At 46.4% G+C, this 12,824-nt stretch overlaps 1 protein-coding gene across 1 annotated transcript in view; it reads right to left on the reverse strand.

Moving 5' to 3' along the window:
- The window catches only part of Patronin (calmodulin-regulated spectrin-associated protein patronin), a 147,950-nt gene that overhangs the window by 131,065 nt on the left and 4,061 nt on the right, over positions 1 to 12,824 (reverse strand).

Below are 12,824 nucleotides of genomic sequence, written 5' to 3' on the forward strand. Positions count from 1 at the left end.
AAAATTCCTTCCCTTACGGCGCGGTTCAGGTGTCCACCAAGATGCGCCATTTTTCGCTCCCGGCCAAAGACGCCGACGCCGCCTTTTCTGCAACATGAGCTCCTTAACGCTGTCGCGTTAATACTGTCATTTTCACGCATCTGTCACTTGCTAAAGGCGCGAATATAGTCCGACGTAACGCAAGCGAGCTAGCGCGCGCGCTTGCTGCATTGCGTTGGTGAAACAGCTCCGTCTATAGTTCGACGCACGGCCGACGTAACCGGCGGCTGCCAGCGTGCCCCGACGGGCCCGGCGCAGATTTGGCACGTGCTCCAATTGCGCGCCGGCGCCGCCGACCGCGTCGACCCACAATGCATCGCGCGGAGAAAAATGGCGGATGCTAGTGCGAGCGGCGTGAGCTGCCCAAATATTGAAATTGTGCCGGATATCATAGTGGAACGGTTTATCGAAGCCATCAAACAACACCCTTGTGTATACGACACCAAACGGCTAGATTTCAGGGGCCGCCAGGGCAAAGAGAACGCTTGCCAACAGAAGGCGAAGCACCGGTCTCTCCACAGGTGAGTTGTTCCCATGGAGATTAAAAACTATTACAAATAACAGAGATTAATATACCCGGCCCCGCATAAATCACTAAATAAACAGCAATAGGTTGTTTGGAGGCAACTTCAAACACGCACATTCCCTAGCCCACATAGAAGAGCCCTAATGTACCCCCGTAACTTTAAACCACAGTGCCCCATGTGTAAGGATCCAAAAGGGAACCTTGCACATATGATGTACGGATGCCCCAGACTTAGGCCTAGGCCAGAATGACATATTAGTAACAAAGAACAGTGGGAGACTGCGGTAACCAGCTCGGAACCTGGAGTTCAGAGGCTGGTGGTGGACTGGGCACTGGAAGTCGCCTGCAGGCACGATGCCGCGGCCGTCGCCTGAAGCCTGGACCCAACACCGCATCCACGGCGGTGACAACGCAACCTTTTTGGGTCAATAAAGTTTTCACTCACTCACTCATTCACTTCCCGTGGAGAGAGCAATCTTTCGCACATACATCGAGCATCTGCGCTTTCGCCGCAAGCGGTGGACTAGTAACAAGAGAGCAAGTTTATGCCGCGCGGATAAGACCTTAGCCATGTTTCATATAGTAGCCGCAATGCTGTGGATGGAACGAAACGGATGAGGCGAAGCAGAAAAAGGCGCGCACGGAATTCAAACTGCCCGCGTGTCGACAAGCGTTGAGCGAGGCGGCGGTCGTTCTGCGCATGCTCCGAAGCGGCGCGCGTGCGTCTGGGCGCATCAAGTACTATAGAGGGGGTGGCGCTTCGGCCGGCGCCCTTATATACAGATACCTGTATATAAGGAATGTTGACACGAAATGGAGAAAGCGAAATAGAAAATTGACAAGCAAATATCTGGACAGCAGTAGGGGGGCAAATCAGCAATTGTCGGTTAAGAAGGTTAAAGAAACAGAGAGAGCTCTGCGGAAAACAGGGATGCTGTCGAAATCAGCCCTGGGAACATACAGGACTTTTAAGCAGGAAATTGCCAAAGAAAATATCTATGATAATTGTAGGGGAAGCTCTTTGTTGTTTGAGGCCAGGACGGGAGTTTTGCGGACTAAGACATATAGAGTCAGGTACCACGAGATAGACACGTTGTGCGTTGCGTGCGGAGATACTTGATACTTTTCTTGTAAAGGGCTTCACCCTATAGTGGAAAGCAGCGGGGCTGATTTATCCAAGGCATTGGGGTTTAAGGACAGTGAAGGGAAAGTAGATTTTAAGCGGGTAGAAGTAACCAAGCGAAGGTTATCTGGTGGCTAAAATCAAGACAAGAGTAAAATTTCATAAGTCATGGCTAGGTGGCTTGAGCCACCGCCCGATTTAAACGGTTCAGCCGTATCCATCCATCCATACATCCGAAACCGGCGTAGCGCGACTGACTGCGAGCGACGCGCGCCCGCGCGCTTAACACGTCGGACTATAAATGCGCCTTAATAGCTTGTTAGATCATGCAGACGAATGCACCCCCAAAATGCATCAACAAAAGGGCACATCTCTATAGAAGAGAACCAATGCACTGCCAAATATGTGACAGGTTTCACCGCAGCGGAGTATCGCTACTCAAGATGAGCACGCCTCAACAGAAAACGAGATGCAGTGTACGGATATGGTTTTCATCAGCGAAAGTTGGCATGCCGCATGCAAGGCGTGTGCCGGAATACCCGCGCAGGAGGAGGAGGCGGATCCCGTCGGAGCGCGCCCACTGCACGACCCACGAGTCGGCGGCCTTGGCAAGCACGCCTTCACGAGGACGCCTCCGGACCATCACATCGCGGGGCACGCGTACGGCTCCCCCCGCCTGGGCCACACCTCCGGTTTCACAACGGCGGAATGCTGCGCCCAGCCTCCTGTGAACGGAGCAGCGATACAAGTGCGACTGACCACCGCTTCTGTTGACCGGGCGACGCGAATCACTCCAAGCGCACTCCGAACGCTAAGCACAGGGGAAGGGGAGGGGGGGGGGGGGGGGGGGGGGGACGAAAACGCTTTTGCAACGCAGATGAGACTTCCATCAGCTGCTCAAAACTGCGCGCGCATGTGTAGCACGTAATGAACGCAAACATGCTCGATGATTCGTGTCGCCCAGACGAATGCGGAAACTATGCTATACAGGGATACAGGGCGGGAAATCGCTCTCAACTGTAAATGTTGCATAAAAGCAACACGAAATCGTACAGGCAATATTCTCGCAACCTTGCGAAACGCCCGACACGGTCTCGAGCGTGGCCCAAGGAAGCGACGAAAGGAAGGGCGTGCCGAAATGCAACACCTGCCTGTCTTTCGCTTGGTTGTGGAGGTGGGCCACGATAGTCACATAAAACGGCTAGTCGAGTCGAAACCGTCCTCTGCAATCGCTTGCAATGCGATAAACTGATGTTAAACACTCAATGTACATTCCTACGTGTTTTCAGACCTGCGGTAGCGTTGGCACGAAACAAGTCCTCATCAGGAGTCGTAACCGCGAAGTACAGCGGCGTATCCCGCGCAGCTTGGATTCTTCCACGCTCACCTCAGAATCAATGTGAGGCGAATTTTCAGACGTTGAGAGCGTCCAATAAAGCGAGCAGGCATACGAATTTAGAACTCCATGTCGATACCAGACATCTACGCAAATCCAGTAAAAGAAATCAGCCCCTCCCGACCCGAGCCGCGTCCACAGAGCACAGCTCCCAGCAGAACATGAATTATGGAAGTGAGGTGGTGCGCTAGCTTCACTTCAGAGAACTTCCTTCGAATTCAAGATGCCAGTGCGTGCCAGAAAGCACGTATAAAACCAGTGAGCCGCAGTGACAATGGAAGCACAATGAAAACTGCACAAGAACAAAACATCGGGACAGAATCATGTTTCATTTCATTTCATTTCATTTATTGAAGCCTTAAGGGCCCGTGGGCATTACATAAGGCGGGGGCAAGAACAGTGTGTACAACATATGGTACCAGCTCAACAAAAACAAAAACAAAAAGCAATGAAATGTTGAATAGGGCATGGCTATGATTGGCAATTCTGAAAACTAAATTTTATTCCCTGCCACTTTTAAGCATGCACTGGCCACGGATTGTATACCTAAAAATGGCAATGATTGTCGCCCTAAACGGAGACTCCATCATGAAGGCACGAGGTGTAGCAAGAACCCACTTTTCACCACACATGCCGAGCTACCATCCCAACACAAGTCTGGGGATTTTTTTTCTTTCTTTGACGATATAAGATATGCGCAATGCAAAATGGCCACCACAACTCAACCGGTGACAGAGTTGAAGATACACGAGCCACGTTTGAAATTTTACAATGATGCAACTCTCACTGGAAATTATAACAGAAGCAATCCAAGTCTGCCCAATAATTCGGACAGCTCCTTGGCCACAGCTAGAAAGGGCGAGAGGCAAATCATCACCATCATCAGCCTGATTATGCCCACTGCGGGGAAAAGGCCTCTCCCATGTCTCTCCAATTAACCGTGTACTATGCCAGCTGCAGCCACTGTATCCCCACATATCCCACAAAGTTCTTAATCTCATCCGCTCACCTAACACTGCCGTTTCTATATGCCTGCCTTCTCTTGGAATCCACTCCGTCACCCTAAGGACCATCAGTTATATTGCCGTCACACTACATGCCCTGCCCAAGCCCATTTTTTCCTATTGATTTCAACTAGAATGTCATTAACCAGTGTTTGATCCCTGACCCGCTCTGCCCTCTTCCAGTCTCTTAACGTTACACCTATCATTTTTCTTTCTACAGCTCGTAGCACTGTCCTTAACTTAAAAGTGCACGAAATAGGATTCTGAGCTCATCTATTTACCACGGGAACTTGATCTACACGGTCAAAGCATTCTTAAAAACTTCAAATTATTGTCCTGTGCGGCTGATTTCCCTATTAAGTCAGATTAAATGTTCCGGCTCCCGCCTTTTTTTTAACTCACCTCCGAAAGTGGGAGGAGTCAACCAAAGCATGGTGTGCCTTTCAGCCAGTCGCGTGGCGGCTTCGCTGTCACTTCTATTTTGTTTTTAGGTTTCCGTAAATAAATAGTTTCAGTCGCAGACAACATAGGCGCAAATTAGGCCCACAGAAATAAAAATACGTGTGGACTGTGTTTTACGTATCACTACGCCGATGGCACAGAGGCAAGCCGCCACGCGACTGGCTAAAAGGCAATCCACCGCTGGTTGACTCCTCCTACTTTCAGAGATGAGTTCAAAAAAAAGAGGCGGGAGCCGGCAAATTTAATTTGATTTTATAGGACAATCAGCCGCACGAATTCGAAGTTTTCTAAGAATTCTTGAAGCGTGTATATCGAGTTCCCGCGGTAAACAGACGAGCTCAGAATCCTGTTTAGTGCGCCTTTAAGTTAGACCTTTTTGTTAGCCTCCACGTTTCTGCCCCATAGGTGAGTACCAGTAAGATACAGTTGTTGTACACTTTCCACTTGAGGGATAGTAACAAGCTGCCAATTATGATTCGAGAGAACCTGCCAAATACGCTCCACCCCATTCTTATTCCTCTAGTTATTTCACACGTGTGATCTGGATCTGCAGTCACTAGATGCCCTAAGTAATGTATGCCCTTACCACTTCGAGCACCTCACTACCGATTGTAAACTGCTGTTCCCTTCCGAGAATGTTGAACATTAGTATGGTTTCCTGCATATTAATTTTTAGACCAACCGTTCTGCTCTGCCTGTCTAACTTATTGATCATGCTTTGTAGTTCATCTCCTGAGTGGCATAGCAAGGCAATGTCATCAACAAATCAGATTACTAAATTATTCTCCATTAACTTTTATCACTAACTGTTCCCAATCAAGGCCTTGAAATACGTCCTGTAAACAGGCGGTGAATAGCATTGGCGAGATCGTGCCTCCCTGCCTGACACTCCTCCTCTTCATTGGAATTTTGCTGTTGACTTTATGAAGGACTATGGTATCTGTGCAGTCGTTGTAGATACCTTCCAGCATTTTTACATAAGGCTCTTCTACACCCAGATTCCGCAATGACTGCTGATGTTACAACTGTGTCAAATACTTTCTTGTAACCTATGAAGGCTATATATAGGGGTTGGTTATATTCTGCACATTCCTCTACCACCTGATTGTTAGTGTGAATACGGCCTATTGTCAAGTGTCTTTTACAAAAGCCTACCTGATCATTTGGTTGATTAGTCTAAGGTTTCCCTGACCATACTGTGATTAGCTTTGCAATTACCTTCCTTTGCTTTCCGATAAGTTCTCTCTACCATGCCAATATCAGTACAAAAAGAAATACAAACAAGGTGCATAAATGAAATTTTATTTTTGCAGAATTCAAAATACAAACTAGGAAATGAAACCATAGCTTTTCAGTGGGATTTTGTTACGTAATTAGCTCTATTTTTGTGCTAAGTTGGAAGCTAGCAATAGGAACAGCGTCTGCCATTGACACAAAGGAAGCCTGCATACCATGATGGGTTATACCATGATGAGCCGGCATACCATGATGAGTCACTGTGAGCGTGGTGTACAGTCATTTCTTTGTCCTAGTCTTAAAGTTGCACTGTGTTGCTGTCAACAATCTAAAACGGAACATGCTTTCTGGACCACATCGATGCGACAATTTTTAAGAAATTTAAAGCAAACAGAGGGGTGGTCTCTAGGCCAACAGTGAAGATCACAAACGAAGAGTTAAGCTTCGGGAACGTGGACTGAAAGTGAGCACTGGAAAGGATTCCTAGGAATACAGTAACAGGTCATGATTACTGAGCTGGAGCCGCAAAGGAAGCATTGCTCGAAGCTACAGAGCAAGTCTTTCAGAGTAAGCAGGTACCGGAAGATTGGCTGCAAATCAGGCTTATACCCCTGTCACACGGGCATTTCGAGGGCCCTCGAACCGATAGTCTATCGACTCAAAGGCGATCGAGCGCTGCTACACGGGCAGTTTCAATGGCGATCGAGTCAATAGCCTATCGAGTCAACGGAGCAGCACGGAACTCCATCGAAATTTCGAGGGCCTTCGAGCGCTGCCCAAGGTTGCTAGCGTTGCTTCGAGCGGCGCCAAGTGCACTTTTGTACACGACACATTCACGGTACAGAAACATGAACATACATTATTTGCATAAAATTTAATGCAAGCAGTCTGTAAAATTATTCTAAAATTATATTAGACTGGTTTTAAGCGCATTAATTTTGCGTTGAAGTCTTTGCGTTGCTTGCGTACTTAACGTTGACAACATGGCGGCGCCCTGCCCGCCCGCTTCACAGCGATAACAGCTTCGTCGCCAATCCCTCAAAGCAATATCGTGTTCTAAGCTGTTGTATTCGCCTTCGATTTGCCCATTCTTACCCTCGCATAAAGTTTCAAGAGACAAATAGCTCTTGTTTTTCAGATATCATAGCGATTTCCCAGGTCTTAAGCCTGACGAAGCAGCGCTCCGACGCAGTTGACCATTTGCGGAGAAGTTTCTGCGCATGCGTGGTGAAGGCGCAGGCAGCGCCCTCTCTGGGCGGTTTGGTTTTTGGTTGGAAAACATGAGCCAGCCGTGCATTCCTGCGCTGTAGTGCGACGACTGATGTGAGCTGTAACTTCCATGTAACTGACATGTAACTGCAACGCGATTTATCTAAGCTAACCAAGTGTTTTGCAACAGCGAGACTTGTACGTAATAAAGGCGGCGACGACATACAAGGCACAAAAGACGAACCCGTTGATGGGGCCAGTAATGCGCACATCCAGCACGTTTCGAAACGGGTGTTGCTGCTTTATTTCGCGCTTACTGCCGAGTACACACTGCTCGGTCGTTCTAGAAGAGTTTTGCCACCGACGCAGGAAAACCGAATGATATATACTAGTATGAACATTCACCATTAATGCTACAATGTGCTTCCTGAACAGCGGGAGCACAGCCGAGCGCAGCCGAGCGTATATCTAACGCTCCCGCGGCCCGTTAGCACGCAAAGCAACGCTCTGCCGTATCAGCACGAGCCGGGATTGAGATAGTACAACGGGTCCTTTAATAATCAGCTAAGTGTGCCCTGCGGCAAAAGGTGTTGTGTTAAGTTAGCAGAAACTCCGGCCCTATCAAGGAAGCACAAACGTAAACGTCTGTGTGCATTAGGAAAGTGCATCTCATTATACTGTCACACTCGCCCGCGCATAGGCGCACATTCACGCATATTTTCACTTGGTCATTCGGCGCTCCGTTGAGGTAGCAGAGTGCAGGTATTGCCACACATGGTCGTTTTTCAGGCTACAACGCGAAAATAATTCGCTACACCCTGTTTCTAAAAACGAAAATGGGATGTTCTCCTCTTCCATCATACTCTTTCGTTAGCTGACACACGTTTCCGGCCAATAAACAACACTAAAACAACAAAACAAGCGCACGTGAGCTGCTGAACGCTGCCTTGCACATGCTTGCTCGAAAGCCCCTTTCCAACCAAAGGTACCGGCGGAGCTCGCTTTTCCGCAAATGGTCAGTTGGACTGGCTTGGTTTTGGCTCGTCTTGTATTAGAGTGGCTACAGCAGTGTCTGCACATGTCTGTCGCGTACGTGCAATTAAAAGGGTTTTGAACAACTTTCGCGTATGCATGTATTTCAGCATTTAGTATACATTTATCAAATATTTTTGTTATTTTTGCAAAATCCAAAGTAGCGATTGTGGCGCCACACTCCCGTGGCGTAATACACAAGAACCATTTCAGTTCCAATGGCCATTGAGATTTGCCGTGTAGCAACGACAACTTCGATGGCGATTGAGAATCTCGAAGACCCTCGACTCGAGGGTGATTGAAACTGGCCGTGTGACAGGGGTATTAGATTAATACACAAAAGTAAAGGAGAGAAGCCAGGACTGATTCACACAGACCAATCTTCATAAGGCTTGCAATGCAGGATATCAAAGTTGCCAATACGGATAGAAAAAAATGGAATACTAGCAGAACTGCAATACCATTTTTAAGACAATGCTTACAGTAAAGCAGTACAATGAAATACCTATGATGCAAAACAGCAGCTATGTTTATGTTGATTTTTCTAGACATAAAAAGTGCATGTGACAATGTAGACAGGGAATTACTGCAGGACTTCCTAACAGAAGCGGGACTAGATTCAAATGTAACAGAGCTTACAAGGCAGTGTACAAGAATATTACAGTGCAAATAAACTGGCAAGGGCTAAATAATATGGCTTATGGTGGCTTAACGTCCCAAAGCGACTCAGGCTATGAGGGACGCCATAGTGAAGGGCTCCTGAAATTTTGACCACGTGGAGTTCTTTAACGTCACTGACATTGAACAGTACACGGGCCTCTAGAATTTCGCCACCACCGAAATTCAACTGCCGTGGCCGGGATCTAACCAGTCTCTTTCGAGCGCCATAACCAATAAATAATATGGAAGATGTAGAGAGAAAGAGGTTTACGACACGGGTGTCCTTTGTCACCACTGTTCAAGATTTATACAGTAAGAAAGGAACACATGCTATAGGAGAGTAGAGCTGGATTTAACTTGGTGTACAGTCGACAAGGACTAGCAGTAGCCCAATGTATTCCGGGCTTAGTGCACGCAGGTGATGTGGTGCTTTTTGCAGATAGCGAAAACAAGCTACAACTCCTCTCAGATATCTGCGGGAAGAAAGCAGGATTTAAATTCAGTGTTGAAAAATCGGGCGTTATGGTTTCTAACAATAGCAGGTCTGGAACAGTATTACTACAGGAACGTGAAATAATGGGCATAGAGAACTACAGATAACTGCTGGTGTGGACTGACGAAATATAATACTTAAAGACTCCTGAAGAATATGTTAACATGAAATAAAAGAGGAAGGCGGCCATAATGAAGCACAGAACACTGTAGGGATAAAATAAATACAAGGACTGTAGAAGGGTATATTGGTTCCGGGGCTAAATTTTTTGCACTTTTGCACATGTGAGGGTATAATAGAGGTATGAAAGACATTGGGTATTTGGGGCGTCAAGCTGCTTCTGTGTAGGAAGGGCTGTCAAGGAGGTCGGTGTAAATCACTGCAGATAGCTCATTTGGTTACTTCACTAGTTTTGGTTAACTGCTGTGTTGGGTTTTTATGGCACATAGGCTAAGACCAGCCTGTGTCGGACACAACTTTAGTTAATGAAATGTCTTCTGAAACCACCTTTCTCTCAAGAAATACATAGCACAACCCAAGCGACCTGCACACCAAAATAAGTAGACGGCATGCGTGACATTCACCAAATTCAATGTAAAACACCTGAGCCAGCGGTGTACAGGGCGGGTGTTATCCAGTGATGCATCCCAGTGCATCACCCTCCAAGCACCATCCACATATCCACATGCTGGCCTTGGCTAGACGAGACCTTCCATTTATTTCACCTGGCTGGCAAGAGTGTCATCATTGTCATTCCGTACGCACACAAGGTCCCGCAGAACCGCAACAGAACAGTGCATGAGGCTTGATTCCAATGCTCTCAAAAAGTTAGCTGCTTTATGTTACAAGGTGAATATGAACACACTGAAGCAGCGTTGTGCTAACAAACATGGCCATGGCCAGCCCTGTGTAGCATATTATAAAGCAGTGTCTATATAAAAACCCCTTCTCATCTCTCATGTCACTGCTACATTGGGCAAACCAGAAGAGCATAAGCAACAGGTTAATAGGACTTGACAACCAGTTAAAAGGACTTTGCAGTCACCTTGACAGGCATGTTACAAAAACACGGATACGAAGCACTTTTCATAAAGTATGCAATTCTCAAAATATATCCAGAAACAGGAGGACAGGAAATGTTTCCTTTGTTATACACAAAGAAGACTAGCTGCATGTGTGACCTTTCTATGTTGCTGCAAAAGGCCAAAATTTCTTATCCGCATGATACAAGATTTTCTACTTATACGCTGTTTGCACATATGAACATACGCTGTCAGGTCGCTAGTTCGGCACTATGTCTGTCATCTCGATGTTTCCTATTTCAAGTGATCTCTCACAGACCAAGCATGTAAATTGCATGTATCGATATGCATAGGAATGTTTTGCTTGCAAATCATGCCAAGGCTAGAATCCAGTGTGCTTTTACTGCTGCTTACAACGTTTCGAACACAAAGGCTGAGCGACAAATGTGGCTATACCATGCACTGCAGCTAAATGCCCTCTCAGCTCTGCATCCGTTAGTAACACTACCTCTGGTCAAATTTGCAATCGCTTTTGCAGTAGGGTACTGAAGGAGTAGGAAACAAATTGGCACAGTTCGTGACTAGCCAGATATTCGACACTAGTCTCGTCTGGAGGTGCTTCAATGGCCCTAGACATATGACCTGCCAATGGTCGCATTCAGCACACGTGAACAATACTGTTCATGCCTACAGCATTTGAGGCCGAGGCAACAAGAGGACCCATAAGAGGCAAGAGGTAGTCACTGTAAACTGCTTCATTTGGACGGCTCTTCACTAGCAGCCACTAAGGCGGAGCATAACATCTTATGTTGCATAACTGATAAAGGAGAGAGAAAAGTCATTGTTTGTGCAAGAGTTTACAAAAGAACTGAGACAACATGTGGGAGGGCTGGGAAGTGTGAGTAATGTATTCTCCCTATGCCAAAAGCAGCACTAAAAAGAAAAGGAGTCTGCTACACAGCACCCCAGCTACAGCTTCCAGATGTACCTTTCTTCATGCATGTCATGTGCACTGGCATCAAACATATGAAGACTCGCACAACAGAAAGAATTACTAAATCAGTGTGAAGTCAGCACACACACTGTTATTTAGCTACCATAATGTCAGATATAGTTTGGATTGAGAAGAAAATGAAAAAGGCCATATTGACAGCACTGCGATAGAAATTGAAGTTAATGGATTCAATCCCAACTGCAACAGCTGCACTACAGTGGAGGTGGAACGAGTCCCAGCTGGCCAGTTCACCAAGAACCTGAAAGCATGCGTAACACAGTGTGTTTGGCACAGGAAAATCCAACATATTGCTTTTGTGAAGGCCACACTGATTATAATTAGACTTCAGAGAGGAAAATAAAGCAGTAATATAGAACTAGCTCATACACTGTTTGCTTTGTAAGAATTTGATTTTTTCTCTCTCACAGTGAATTTGCCTTCTTTCTGCCAGTATTTCCCGACACTCAAACCATTTGGAGACATTTTCACCGTATGCATGCCATGCATGCCATCCTTTCTTTTTTGAAGTTGTCTTATAAACAGAAGTCAGGTTTTCTGATTAAAACGCAATACACTGATTCAATTTTCGAAATATAGTTTCAACCTGAAAAGGTCAGCATGCACAACACACCCACTGAGCGCAAGTTACTAATTCAAAAAATGCAGAAGCCAGGCTGAGCCAGTTGTGTGCTTTGAGGCAAGAACTTGGAACATCATTTGAAGTTACACAGTTGTCCACTTTAAGGCCACGCTCCACTGCAAACCATCAATTTCCACCTTTTCAGCAAGTGTCATTGCTAGCGTAGCATCACTGCCATCACATGATCAGGGCCACTGCTTCATTAAGTAGGTTTTCATAGATTTAAGGCTTCCAACATCATTTGTAACTGCAGTAAGCCACCATCTGCTTGTTGCAGATCCTGCACAAAAATAATGAAACGTTGTCACGTCCTAGCTTCTACAATGGTTCAGTGGCAGTTCCACTGCTGCTAACACAATGTGGACCATTATGCACAGCCCTTTGAATTTCCACAGCAGATTAGATTAGATTATGGGGGTTGAACGTCCCAAAGCAACTCAGGCTATGAGGGGCGCCGTAGTGAAGGGCTCCAGAAATTTCGGCCACCTGGGGTTCTTTTACGTGCACTGACATCGCCAGTACAAGGGCCTCCAGAATTCGCCTCAATCAAAATTCGACCGCTGCAGCCAGGATCGAATCCGCGTCTTTCGGGCCAGCAGCCGAGTCCATTTCCACAGCAGTCACCTCTTCCTGTACACTATGAAACTTAGTTCTCCTGAAAAGTTGCACTAATCCTAGCATGGCAACTGTATATGTGTGTAGCTAGTCTGTTGCTTGCCCAACTGAGCTTCAGGAAACAAACTTCAGCTCGTGTTTTTGTCCGATAGCCAAATCACTAACGAAGGGCTGGTACATAATCTTTTTTGAAAAGCTGTGTGCTAAACAGATGTTCACACAAAAAAAAGTAAAGACAACAGGGCAGAAATAAAGAGATTATTATTGTTATTATTAGAAGCGCAACTTTCAACTTTAATAACAGACAAATGAAGCCAGGCATGCTCATATAGCCACTGATATCCAGAGACGGGCTGCATGAAAGAGCATGAAC

The sequence above is a fragment of the Amblyomma americanum genome, chromosome 7, assembly GCF_052857255.1.
Source record: "Amblyomma americanum isolate KBUSLIRL-KWMA chromosome 7, ASM5285725v1, whole genome shotgun sequence".
NCBI classification, from domain to species: domain Eukaryota; kingdom Metazoa; phylum Arthropoda; class Arachnida; order Ixodida; family Ixodidae; genus Amblyomma; species Amblyomma americanum.